The sequence below is a fragment of the Pongo pygmaeus genome, chromosome 13 (genome assembly GCF_028885625.2).
Source record: "Pongo pygmaeus isolate AG05252 chromosome 13, NHGRI_mPonPyg2-v2.0_pri, whole genome shotgun sequence".
Taxonomy (NCBI): domain Eukaryota; kingdom Metazoa; phylum Chordata; class Mammalia; order Primates; family Hominidae; genus Pongo; species Pongo pygmaeus.
This window is the reverse complement of record NC_072386.2, coordinates 50950046-50963923: the sequence shown is the minus strand read 5'-3', so window position 1 is coordinate 50963923 and position 13878 is coordinate 50950046. Positions and strand designations below refer to the sequence as shown.

Below are 13878 nucleotides of genomic sequence, written 5' to 3'. Positions count from 1 at the left end.
GCACAGAACGTGGCGTGGAGTGGGGACTTGGAGGAGGGAGCCAGACAGGCCGGGGCTGTAGGCTGGAGCTTGGGGCTTTCCTCCGTGCTCCGCCAGTAAAGCCAGCAGGCGGGATTCAGATGCTTTCCGCGCGGACTTGATGCTCGACTCCCCCTTCGCTGCGCGGTGCAAGCCTGAGCTGGCTGGCTCTGATTGTGGGCGATACCGGGAGGGGGTTTGTCAGGTTCCTTCTTCCGGAAGAGACAAGGTAAACTTTTTTTGCACTTGATAAACTAACCCCGAGAGGTGATTTATAAAGCACTGTTCGGAAATGCAGGTTAGAAAAGCAGAGTCACCTTTATCCCGTTGAAAGTTACTAGTAGGTTCCGGCCACTTAGATTCACACTAAACTTTGCCCTATTTTCACCCATTTCACTTTGCGGTATTTAAAAAAATGTTTAATTCCGGGCAACTTGGCTTTACTGTTTCTATGGCAACGGTGACTAATATTCTCATTTCGAAGTGTTGTGGTTGAAAACTAGTGGTTTTAATTTTTAAAGGTCCATTTTTTATTAGGAAGCAGTCGGCTCTGCTTTGCGATTATCGCTTGTTTTCTTACCTTGCTGGCCTCCGCGCAACCCGCCCATAGTTTGTTTTGGAACGGATTACACGGTTGTTCGGGTTTTTTAGGTCCTTTTTCTCCCAATTTCAGTGTTATGAAAAGTTTTCACATAAGATTTACAGTATCCCACAAACTTAGTAATAGAGTACAATTTAAACCGAAGACTTATTTCTTTTTATTAACAGACTTTAGTCAGTTGCTTTTCTAAAGTTGAAAATCAGGCCCGGCGCCGTGGCTCCTGCCTGTAATCCCAACACTTTGGGAGGCCGAGGCGGGTGGATCACCTGAGGTCAGGAGTTCAAGACCAGCCTGGCCAAAATGGCGAAACCCCGTCTGTACTAAAAATTCAAAAATTAGCCGGGCGTGGTGGCAGGCGCCTGTAAGCTCAGCTGAGGCAGGAGAATCACTTGAATCTTGGAGGTGGAGGTTGCCGTGAGCTCAGATGGCACCACTGCACTCCAGCCTGGGTGACAGACTGGGACTCCATCTCAAAAAAAAAAAAGAGGTAAAAATACAAATAAATAAATAAATAAATAAAAGTTTTTAGTAAATGAATAGTCTTGTGCAACCATCACCACAATGAATTTTTGAATATTTTTTTATCCCCAAAAGAAGCTCTATTCTTATTAGCTTTCATTGCCTAGTTCCTTCCAATTCTATCCCCTTCTATTCCTAGGCAACCACTAATCTGCTGTCTGTCTCAATAGATTTGGCTATTCTGGACATTTTATATACATGGAATAATATACTATCTGGTCTTCCGTGAGTGACATCTTTCACTTGGCATAATGTTTTTTAAGGTTCATCCATGTTGCAGCCTGTATCAGTACTTCATTCCTTTTAATGGCTAATATTCTATTATGGATACATCACATTTTGTTTATTCATCACTTGGTGGACATTTGTGTTATCTGTGCTTTTGGCTGAGTAATGCTGCTATGAATATTTGTGAACTAGTTTTTATGTGGATGTGTGTTTTCTTTACACTTGGGTATATATATATATAATGTAATTGCTAGGTTAAGCATCTTCTGTTGAATGACTGCATGCGTAAGGAGGGATAGTTAGTCTTGGGTGATACTCTTTTTTTTTTTTTTGAGACGAAGTCTCACTCTGTTGCCCAGGCTGGAGTGCAGTGGCACAATCTCTGCTCACTGCAAGCTCCGCCTCACGGGTTCACGCCATTCTCCTGCCTCAGCCTCCTGAATAGCTGGGACTACAGGTGCCCACCACCACACCTGGCTAATTTTTTCTTATTTTTAGTAGAGACGGGGTTTCACCGTTTTAGCCAGGATGGTCTCGATCTCCTGACCTCATGATCCGCCCGCCTCGGCCTCCCAAAGTGCTGGGATTACAGGCGTGAGCCACCGCGCCTGGCCTGGTGATACTTTTTCAAGCATTGAAGGGGCCTGTTGATCTTTCCCTACTCCACTGCCAACTTCAGTTCTCCAGTTCTCTAAAGTGGGGCTTTATTCTGTGGTTAGTGCTGTGTTTTCCTTTCCTGGATGTCTTTTTTTTTTTTGAGATGGAATCTCGCTCTGTTGCCCATGGAGTCTCACTCTGTGCTAATGGCGTGATCTCGGCTCACTGCAACCTCTATCTCCCAGGTTCAGGCGATTCTCCTGCCTCAGCCAACCTAGTAGCTGGGATTACAGGCACCCACCATCATGCTTGGCTAATTTTTGTATTTTTGTAGAGACAGGGTTTCACCATGTTGGCCAGGTTGGTCTCGAACTCCTGACCTCAGGTGATCTGCCCACCTCGGACTCTCAAAGTGCTGGGATTACAGGCATGAACCACTGTGCCCGGCCTCTGGATGTCAGTATTAAGATCATCCTGTTCTTTTTTTTTTTTTTTTTTTTTTTTTTTTAGAGACAGGGTGTAACTCTGATGCCCAGGCTGGAGTGCAGCAGTGGCACAGTCTCAGCTCACTGTAACCTCTCTGCCTCCTGTGCTCTGGCAATCCTCCAGCCCCAGCCTCTCAAGTAGGTGGGACTACAGGTGCATGCCATCACGCCTGGCTAATTTTTGTGGTCTTGCCATGGTACCAGGCTGGTCTGAAACTCCCGGGCTCAAGCAGTCTGCTTGCCCCAGCCTCCCAAAGTGCTAGGATGACAGGCATGAGCCACTGCACCTGGCCTGATCATCCCTTCCTGTTAGCACAGTCTTTATACTGCTCATGGTTATTCCCGATACTCACTTATTTGCTCTATATTTAGTGATAAAATAGGTACATTCTGTGCTTTGATTAAGCTCAATATTTACTGAAAAATATGTTCCCTTTTGTTAAATATTAATATTTAATGCTTCTCCCCCAACCTCTGCCTCTTTTTTCTTTTTCTTTTTGAGACGGAGTCTCCCTCTGTCACCCAGGCTGGAGTGCAGTGGCATGATCTCGGCTCACTGCAACCTCCGACTCCCTGGAGCGATTCTCCTCCTCAGCCTCCCGAGTAGCTGGGATTACAGGCATGTACCTCCACGCCCAACTAATTTTTTTCGTATTTTTAGTAGAGGCGGGGTTTTACCATGTTGGCCAGGATGGTCTTGATGTCTTGACCTTGTGATCCGCCTGCCTCAGCCTCCCAAAGTGCTGGGATTACAGGCATGAGCCATCATGCCTGGCCATTTTTCTTTTGTTATTATGCTTTAAGTTCTAGGGTACATATGCACAACGTGCAGGTTCGTTACATAAGTATATATGTGCCATGTTGGTTTGCTGCACTGATCAACTCGTTATTTACATAAGGTATTTCTCCTAACACTATCCCTCCCCCAGCCCCCCACCCCCTAACAGGCCCTGGTGTGTGATGTTCCCCTCCCTGTGTCCATGTGTTCTCATTGTTCCTTCTTTTTTTTTTCAGTTAAAAAAATTTCTTTTTGTAGAGATGGGGTCTCAGTGTGTTGCCCAGGCTAGTCTCAAAATTCTGGGCCCAAGTGATCCTTCTAACTTGGCCTCCCACAGTTCTGGGATTACAGGCGTGAGCCACTGTGCTTGGCCTGCGAGCTCTATTTCTGTTATGGATTTCTTAGGAGGTGTATCATAATTAAAGTCACTGTATCTTTTTTATCGCTACAAATCTAGACCATTTTGTGGAGCCTAAAATATAATTTTATAATATAAATATAATATATAATATATTAGGTCATTGTCTTTATATTATATAATATATAATATAATATATTGGGTCATTGTCTTTTTTTTTTAAGATGGAGTCTTGCCCTTGTTGCCCAGGCTGGAGTGCAGTGGTGTGATTTTGGCTGACTGCAACCTCCACCTCCTGCGTTCAAGCGATTCTCCTGCCTCAGCCTCCCAAGTAGCTGGAATTACAGGCGCCTGCCATCACGCCCAGCTAATTTTTGTATTTTTAGTAGAGATGAGGTTTCACCATGTTGGCCAGGCTGGCCTCGAATTCTTGACCTCAGGTGATCCACCCGCCTCAGCCTCCCAAATTACTGGGGGATTACAGGCATGAGCCACCACACCCAGCCAGGTCATTGTCTTTTTTACTCCCCGACCCTCTAAAGATTCCCTACTTCCTCATCCTCCTTACCCTTCCGCTGGTGGGGGGGATGGATCGGGGGGGAGTGGGGGCATGGTTACGATCTTCTAAATCCACACTTTCTGGGCCTAATCCTTTCCCCATACTAACAGTCAGAATAATTCCTTTAAGGAAGCCTATCCCCCCTGCTCCTGCTTCAAGGCTGCTTTCTCTAGGGAAAAAGTCCTAACTCTCAGCTGTGTGTGTGACTGCCCAGCCAGTCTCCTTCCTACCAAACTCATCTTTCTTCCTAGTTCCCTGAATGGGCTTGGTACTCTGCCCATGCTGTTGTTCCCTGTGCCTGGACTGCTACCCCAGTTGCACTTCTTTGGTTGATTCCATCTCATTCTTCAGGAAGCTTAGCTCATTTGTCACCTTCTTCAAGTTAGTGTTCTCTCAATCCTGCACACTGGCCATAGCAGCATTCTGTAGTCTCCTTCATAGTCTTAAGCAATCATGCCATTACTTGTGTATCTCTCTTCCCTCCTTACCCTCATGCATGCCCAGAGAAAGATTCCCACAAAAATATTGACAGTAGTTAGTAACTTCTGGGTGATGGAATTGTGGATAATTTGTTTCCTTCGTGTTTATGTGCATTTTCTAAATTTTCTCCTATGAATCAGTGTTACCATTGTGAATAGGGAAAATAAGTTAATAAAAATTCATGTTTGTTAGAAAAGCTGGGAAACAGGAGAAGATAGAGGAAAAAGAAAAATAATCAGTTATTGCCCTTTTCACATTGGAGGATGCACTTTTTTTTTTTTTTTTTTTGAGATGGAGTTTCACTCTTGTTGCCCAGGCTGGAGTGCAATGTAGCGATCTTGGCTCACCACAACCTCCGCCTCCCAGTTTCAAGCAATTCTCCTGCCTCAGCCTCCTGAGTAGCTGGGCTTACAGGCCTGCGCCACCATGCTCGGCTAATTTTGTATTTTTAATAGAGACGGAGGGTTTCTCCATGTTGGTTAGGCTGGTCTCGAGCTCCCAACCTCAGGTGATCCATCCACCTCGGCCTCCCAAAGTGCTGGGATTACAGGAGTGAGCCACCGCTCCAGGCCAGAATACACTTTTAACAGTTTTTGTTTTGTTTTAATAACTTAGATGAGATTTTGTTATAGTTTCAGCATCAAGCTTTTATTACATTTTAGTTGTTTCTTGTATTACTCAGAGATTTCTAGAGAAAGGTAGGAGTACTTACAATAGGCTACCCAGTTGGAATTTCTGATGTTGAAATTCAGCTGATTATTAGAGAACAGAATATAGCATTAGATATATGTAGCATAGAACAGAATATAGACTATTAGGGTATGAGCACTAAGTGCTAAATAACTCTTTTCCCTTTTTCCTTGAAAAATGTCCTAATTGGTTCGTTTGTATGTTTCATAGTACAAAGATTTCCCTTGCACAGTTGCTCATTATTTGTACTGTTTGTTTTATTTTTGATGGGTGGTTTATTTTGCATAGTAGTGGATACATTTCTTCAGTAGATTAGCTTGTACTATGTGCCATACACTGTGTCAGATGTGGACAGCAGTGAACACAGTAGACTGGATTCCCTATGATTTCATGGAAGTGGATTATTTTGAGTGTGAATGTTTAGTTAACTGTTACACTGTATACTGTTCAGATACACATGGTATTTCAGCTACTGTGGTATTTATGAACTGCTACTGCATAAAGCCTCAAATTTATTCTGGATTCTTCTGGGTTTATATTGTGTATTACTATGGGTGGATATTTAAGGAGCAGAATGGTAAGTCATCAAAGCCTTTGTGCTAATGACTTCTTTTTTTATATCTCCATCCAGTTCCAGGTATTAATTTGGCATCTCTACTTGTTAACTATAACAAATGGAACTCTGATCTTTCCTCTCAGCCCTGCTTCTCTGGGATTTCTCATGCATCTCATCTCATTTCATTGCTCACTCATTTCATTATGAGTTATCCAACACTTCATGGTTCCTCAGCCCTCACATCCGAAGTATCACTTACACCTTGTCACTTCTGCTTCAGGAATAATATTGTGGGGATCAATCCGCTTGTCTCCACCTCCAGTGCATTATCCTACCATTCACTCCCAGCCTCCCTCCAATCTCTTTCCAACCTGATCTTTAAGGCCTATTGCCTTATTGGATTGTTCTCATAGGCCTCAGGATATTTAAAATTCCTGCCATGTCTCTTTCTACTCCAAGCTCCACCCAAGTCTTATCTAGATGGTTTTTCATTTTCTCTCTACCTATTGGCTTTTCTTTTCTTCAAACTGTATACAACCTTCCTGAATGTGCTGTTTTTTGCCTGACTGATTTCTCCTCTCATTTCCCCCCTTTTCATACATCTTTCTGATCTCTACTTGAAAGTACTTCTTCAGAGAAACCTGACCTGCTACTCATTTCTCTTCTCTGATTAAATCAGCTTCCCTAATGATGAGCTGTCTTAATTCCCTGTATTTTTCCCTAACACTTAGTGGTTTATAATTGTATATTTTTGTGATTATTTGATTGTTTCTACACTGTAAAGATTCTACAAGGGCAGAGACCAAGTATTTTTATTTCCTTCTATTCTATATAGCACACTGTTCCCTCACTAGCACTATAGTATAGGTGCTCAACAAACATTTATTGTGCAAATTAATGACTTTTACATATATGCAAAAATTGAAGAAACTGTAAAACCAGGACACACATTGGGAAATACATCTTACCCATCGTGACCCAACACACATAAATATATAAAATTGAAACAAAAGTTTCACAAAACTTTACCAACTGTGCAGTACTCTATTTTCTTCTTCTTTTTTTTTTGCAGGGGGATGGAGTCTTTCTCTGTCACCCAGGCTGGAGTGCAGTGGTGTGATCTCGGCTTACTGCAACCTTCACCTCCTGGGTTCAAGCTATTCCCCTGCCTCAGTCTCCCGAGTAGCTGGGACTACAGGTGTGTGCCACCGCACCAGGCTAATTTTTGTGCTTTTAGTAGAGACGGGGTTTCACCATATTGGCCAGGCTGGTCACCAACTCCTGACCTCAGGTGATCTGCCCACCTCAGCCTCCCAAAGTGCTGGGATTACAGGCAATAGCCACTGTGCTTGGCAAAGTAAATATTTTAAAATATATGAAAATATATTTTATAGGTTGAGTATTCCTTATCTGAAATACATGAATTTTAGATTTTTTTCAGATTTGGGAATATTGCATTATACTATACATTACAGATGCTATACTTACAGTTGAGCATCTGTAATCTGAGAATTTGAAATCTGAAATGAGCATTTACTTTGAGTGTCATGTTTGCCCTCGAAACTTTCAGATTTTGGAGTATTTCAGATTTTTGGTTTGAGATGCTCGACTTATGTATGATAATCGTACAAAAAGCTATAATTTCAAGTATTGATTTGCTGTTTACTGGGAAAGAATGGGAAAATTTTTGAAATTAGAAATGTCAGACTTAGGACAGTTGGCCCCCTTTAGCGGGGGTCTCTGTGTGGGACATTTTAGGGGAGTTCATAGTCCTGCTTCCATTTTTAACATTGTACATTTAGAAATATGAACTTTTTCAGTCGACCGAGAGTGTCAGGCATTGGAAGACTAATGTCTTCAGTGTGGTTCCCTAATTAAACTGGCAAGAAGAACTAGAATCTGGATCTGAAGTGCTTGTGTCTGCTCATTAGGGCTCTTTCTAGAAAGCCTCGGTCCCTGGGAAAGCACATAAATGATCACATAGTTTTTGGTGACAGGTAGGCCCCAGCTGATGGGTAGTGCTGAACAGGATTTTTTTTTTTTTTTTTTTTTTTTTGACCTGCTGGGCTTCCCTGACCCTTGAGCATTCACCTCTGCTTATCAGAACATTCTTCTCTGCCAGTACGTTTTCTCTTGTTGAATAAGGTTAAAGAAGCAGATAAATTCCTTCATTTGGCTCCCTTTTTACCTCCATCTTTGCATTAGTTTTTTGTACCAGATGTTTGTTTAAATTCCAGTCCTGAGGACAGGCTTTGTCTGATCATTAGTATATTATTGATTCTGTTCTGTTCTGGGAGTCCACCAGATACTTTGAATGGTCACAGGCATCCCTTTGAGTGGGTGAACTGAAGTGTTTTTTTTGCAGGTAGTTTATCTCATTTTGTTTTTTATCTATTTAACTTTCTTTTTTGCTTTTTTTTTTCTTTTTTGAGATGGAGTCTCGCTCTGTCGCCCAGGCTGGAGTGCCGTGGTGTGATTGCGGCTCACTGCAAGCTCCGCCTCCTGGGTTCACGCCATTCTCCTGCCTCAGCCTCCCGAGTAGCTGGGACTACAGGCGCCCCTCACCTTAGGCCCAGCTAATTTTTTTGTGTTTTTAGTAGAGACAGGGTTTCACCACGTTCGGCAGGATGGTCTCGAACTCCTGACCTTGTGATCTGCCTGCCTCAGCCTCCCAAAGTGTTGGGATTACAGGCGTGAGCCACCATGCACGGCCCCCTTTTTTTTGAGACGGTGTCTTGATCTGTCACCTAGGATGCAGTGCAATGGCATGATCTCGGCTCACTGCAACCTCTGCCTCCCGGGTTCAAGCGATTCTTCTGCCTCAGTCTCCCGAGTAGCTGGGACTACAGGCACCTGCCACCATGCCTGGCTAATTTTTGTATTTTTAGTACAGATGGGGTTTTGCCGTTTTTAGTAAAGATGGGGTTTTGCCATGTTGTCCAGGCTGGTCTTGAAGTCCTGATCTCAGGTGATCCGTCCGCTTCAGCCTTCCAAAGTGCTGGGATTACAGGCATGAGCTGCTGTGCCCGGCCATCTGGCCATCTATTTAACTTTCAAAAAGGAATCCTTCCCTAAAATTTGGGCACATAAAGTGATACCTCTCAGTCTATCATATTCAGGCAGCTTTCATTAGCAGGAAGAATCTGGCCTTGAGATAGGCAAATTCATTTTCCTTTCTTTTTTGATAATTTTATTTATTTTTCTAAGTTTGTATTATATATACACACATAATATTTCTTTTATTATTTTCAAATAGGCAATACAAGGTATGTAACAAGATATAAAATTCAGAAGGTATTAAAAGGTAAAATGTGTACATGGTTCTCACTTTTAGCCTTTAGACAGCTAGTTCCCTTCTGTCTAAAATTTCCTTTTAGAGATATTCTATATAAATTTATGTGTATGTTTACGTTTTTTTTACACAAATGGTTGTCTTCATGCTCCCTCACTCCTCAATAACTCAATGTGTATTTCCTACATTTTCTCCATAACTGCGGTATATCCATCAAAATCAGGAAATTAACACTGATACATTACTGTCATCTAATTTTTAGATTTTTCATATTTCACTATTTGTTATAGTAATTAACGTTCTTCGTAGCAGAAGTATCCAGTCCAGAATTGTGCAATATGTATTCTTGTTTTAGGTCTTTTAAGCATCCTTCAATCTCAAATATGGATTTGAGAAGGATTTTCATGATCTTGATTTTTTTTTCCTTGATCTTCATGGTCTTGATTTTCATGATCTTGGCACTTTTTGTTTTTCTTTCTTTTTTTTTTTTAAAGATGGAGTTTCACTCTGTTGCCCAGGCTGGAGTGCAGTGATGCAATCTCTGCTCACTGCAACCTCCACCTCCTGGGTTCAAGTGATTCTCCTGCCTCAGCCTCCTGAGTAGCCAGGTCTACAGGTGCCCACCACCATGCCTGGGTAATTTTTGTATTTTTAGTAGAGGCGGGGTTTCACCATGTTGGCCAGGCTGGTCTCGAACTCCTGACCTCAAATGATCCACCCACCTCGGCCTCCCAAAGTGCTGGGATTACAAGTGTGAGCCACTGCACCTGGCCTGGAGTTTGTTCATTTTAAAAAAGGAAATTTTCATCAGTACTCTTAAGTGAAGGTGGTTTGCAGTTTTCTTGGGTCGTTTTTGTTACTCATTTTAGGCTTCTTAAGAAAGGATTTCTAAGCTTGCTATTTTTTTTTTCCATGCAATCTGGAACATCTTAAATAACATGTCATACATTTCTTAAAAATTGATCAGAATTCTTTATCTAGTGGAGAGAAGATTTGTTCCTTATTTAGTGGGCTTTGGTGCGATCTTTTTTCTTTTTTTCTTCTCTTCTCTTTTCTTTTTTTGGCAGCTGGAGAGCCTAGCAAAGAGGTCAGTTATATTGGGGATCTGGGTCCGGGATACAAAACTTGCAGTCAGTTCATTGCACCTATTTGCTGTTTGACCTTAGAAAATTTGTTTCCATTTCTAAGTCTTGGTTTCATCATTTCTCAAATGGGAATAATCTCAGCCTGTTAACATGACAGAGAACTTTTAAGAATGAAAATGAAGTAACATATGTTAAAGCACAGTAAAGAACCAAGCAAATGCAAGACTTTTTTTAATAAGAAAGTTCTTTTTAATAAGATGTCAGTACTCAAAGAGTTGTCAATGAGGATAGATCTCAGTATCATGCTACTGAAGGAGTTTATGTATATGGACAATGCCTCCTCTGCTCCAAGAGCAAGCACATGGAGAAAGGGTCAATGGACACATTTGTTTTGCTATTTAACAACAAAGAAAAATTATGAATTAGACAAAATGTAGTCTAGATAGAATTTATTTTTGTGAACATTAATGAGGGTTTGGTCATGTATTTATTAAAACCATGTGTTAACGCCGTGCCCGGTGGCTCATGCCTATAATCACAGCACTTTGGGAGGTTGAGGCGGGTGGATCACCTGAGGTCAGGAGTTTGAGACCAGCCTGGCCAACATGACGAAACCCTCTCTGCTAATAATACAAAAAGTAGCCGGGCATGGTGGTGCATGCCTGTAACCCCAGGTACTTGGGAGGCTGAGGCAGGAGAATCGCTTGATCCTGGGCAGTGGAGGTTGCAGTGAGCTGAGATCGTGCCATTGCACTCTAGCCTGGGCAACGAGAGTGAAACTGTGTCTCGAAAAGGAAAAACAAAACAAAACAAAAAAACACCAAAAAAAAAAACCCCATGTGTTGTAAATCAAGGAAAAGTGTTGGGTAACAGACTATGACTTTACTTTGTGCTTGTATCATGATTGTATTTAATTTTATTAAAAGTTGGTTAAATATTTGAGACTTTGGGGAAATTAAACTTGTCAAGCTGTCAACTTATCAGTTTGGGTTTATGGTTTCCTATTTCATTTTGTAGATATTGAAAATACATGTCAATATCTGTGTATTTCACATCAAGGAAGCTGTGTATTGGTATCAGGATTGAGGGAATACATGATCAACAAATACTTCTGCAAGTTTCAGTGTCACAGATTGCATATGGCATGATAATACATCAAATTCGTTTCCCTCAAATTTGGTTTTTTTTTTGACAGGTAGTTAACAAAAAATGTGCAAATTGCCATAATTCTCTAAAATAGTATTTCTTGCATTCATTAATAATGAAAAAAGCAAGGATGGTCAGATTATTGTTTGATGTTTTTCGACCTCTTTTTTTTTTTTTTTCAATATAGCCGGTATCGTATATGGTTTTTGCAATTTTGAATCTTTTTTTTTTTTTTTCCCTTTTGAGATGGAATCTCGCTCTGTCGCCCAGGCTGGAGTGCGGTGGTGCAATCTTGGCTCACTGCAACCTCTGCCTCCCTGGTTCAAGCGATTCTTCTGCCTCAGCCTCCAAAGTAGCTGGGACTACAGGTGCATGCCACCACTCCCAGCTAATTTTTGTATTTTTAGTAGAGACGGGGTTTCACCATATTGGCCAAGCTGGTCTCAAACTCCTGACCTCGTGATCCACCCGCCCTGGCCTCCCAAAGTGCTGGGATTACAGGCATGAGCCACTGCGCCCGACCATTAATCTTTTTTTTTTTTTTTTTTTTTTTAAGAGATGAGGTCTTTCCAAGTTGCCCAGGCTGGTCTCAAACTCCTGAGCTCAAATGATCCTCTTGCCTCGGCCTCCCCCACAAAGTGCTAGGATTATAGGTGTGAGCCACTGCACCTGGCCTGATTGTGAATCTTTAGGAATAATTGGAAAGTTTGCATATTAAATTGTCTTGAAATATGTTTTCTAAGTATTTCAATTTTTTAAATTTATTTATTTTTTGAGACAGAGTCTTGCTCTGTCGCCCAGGCTGGAGTGCAATGTTGCGATCTCAGCCCATTGTAACCTCCGCCTCCTGGGTTCAAGTGATTCTCCTACCTCAGCCTCCCGACTAGCTGGGATTACAGGCATGTGCCACCATGCCCGGCTAATTTTGTATTTTTAGTAGAGACGGGGATTCTCCGTGTTGGTCAGGCCGGTCTTGAACTCCCTACCTCAGGTTATCCACCCACCTTGGCCTCCCAAAGTGCTGGAATTATAGGTGTGAGCCACTGCGCCCGGCCAGTATTTCAAATTTAAGGCTTAGTTTTTATGTTTGAAACTAAGAATGAGTAGTCTACATGGCCTCCCATGAGTCCTTCTCATAGGACTAAATAGACTGGGTAATCTCATAAAAGTCACAATGTAGAATTGCTGGAAAGTGATGGTCCAGGCAACAGGTGGGTGCAGGGGCAGTACAGTCCGGTAGTTGGTGAGGGGCTTGCTGCCCAGGCTGAGTGCTGGAGGGCCTCAGTGGGTGACCTGGATGGTAGTTGCCAGGAAGCCACAGCAGGCCCAAGGGGTTGTGACCTACCTAGGAGACTCAGGTAGCTCTTGCAGGTGTTGGGAAGCCTCTCCCCATTCCAGCCCCCTGAGGGAGACAGTGCAAGCCCAGCAGGCTTGTAGTGTGAACTTACAATCCTGTGAAATGCAAATTTTGGAAACTGTTGGAATGGCCTTGTTTGGCTGCCTTCTCCCTTTATCAGTCCAGTTACATAAAAACAAGGATTTAGAAAGTGAATGAGTTAGGTTTCTAAATTAATATTCGTAGGAGAACAGTCTGTTTTTCTTTTTTTTTGAGACAGAGTCTCACTCTGTTGCCCAGGCTGGAGTGCAGTGGCGTGATCTCGGCTCACTGCAACCTCCGCCTCCTGGGTTCAAGCAATTCTCCTGCCTCAGCCTCCCTAGTAGCTGGGATTACAGGTGCCTGCCACCATGCTCGGCTAATTTTTGTATTTTATTAGAGACGGGGTTTCACCATGTTGGCCAGACTGGTCTTTTTTTTTTTTGAGACGGCGTCTTGCTCTTGTTGCCCAGGCTGGAGTGCAATGGCACAATCTTGGCTCACTGCAACCTCCGCCTCCCGGGTTCAAGCGATTCTCCTGCCTCATCCTCCCAAGTAGCTGGGATTACACGCATGCACCACCACGCCTGGTTAATTTTGTATTTTTAGTAGAGACAGGGTTTCTCCATGTTGGTCAGGCTGGTCTTGAACTCCTGACCTCAGGTGATCTGTCCAACTCGGCCTTCCAAAGTGCTGGGATTACAGGTGTGAGCCGCTGCGCCTGGCACAAATTATTTTCTTTCATTTTTTTTTCTTTTTTCTTTTTTTGAGACGGAGTTTCGTTCTTTCACCCGTGCTGGAGTGAAGTGGCGCTATCTTGGCTCACTGCAGCCTCTGCCCCCCAGATTCAAGTGGTTCTCCTGCCTCAGCCTCCTGAGTAGCTGGGATTACAGGTGCGTGCCACCCCCATGCCTGGCCAATTTTTGTATTTTTAGTAGAGATGGGGTTTCACCATGTTGGCCAGGCTGGTCCCAAACTCTTGACCGCAGGTGATCCACCCGCCTCGGCCTCCCCAAGTGCTAGGATTACAGGTGTGAGCCACAGTGCCTGGCTTTTCTTTTTCTTTTTTTTTTTTGACAAGGTCTCACTCTGTCACTCAGGCTGGAGTGGA

At 42.8% G+C, this 13878-nt stretch overlaps 1 protein-coding gene across 11 annotated transcripts in view; it reads left to right on the top strand.

Annotated features, from left to right (window-relative positions):
- Positions 1-13878, top strand: part of KDM4C (lysine demethylase 4C) — a 451156-nt gene that overhangs the window by 41554 nt on the left and 395724 nt on the right. For 2 of the 11 annotated variants that reach the window (XM_063649537.1, XM_063649535.1), the window contains exon 2: positions 6942-7067. The exons of the other annotated variants lie outside the window; for them this stretch is intronic. The gene's annotated coding sequence lies outside the window, so the exon portion shown is untranslated. The remainder of the gene's footprint in view (positions 1-6941; positions 7068-13878) is intronic. 11 annotated transcript variants of the gene reach the window in all.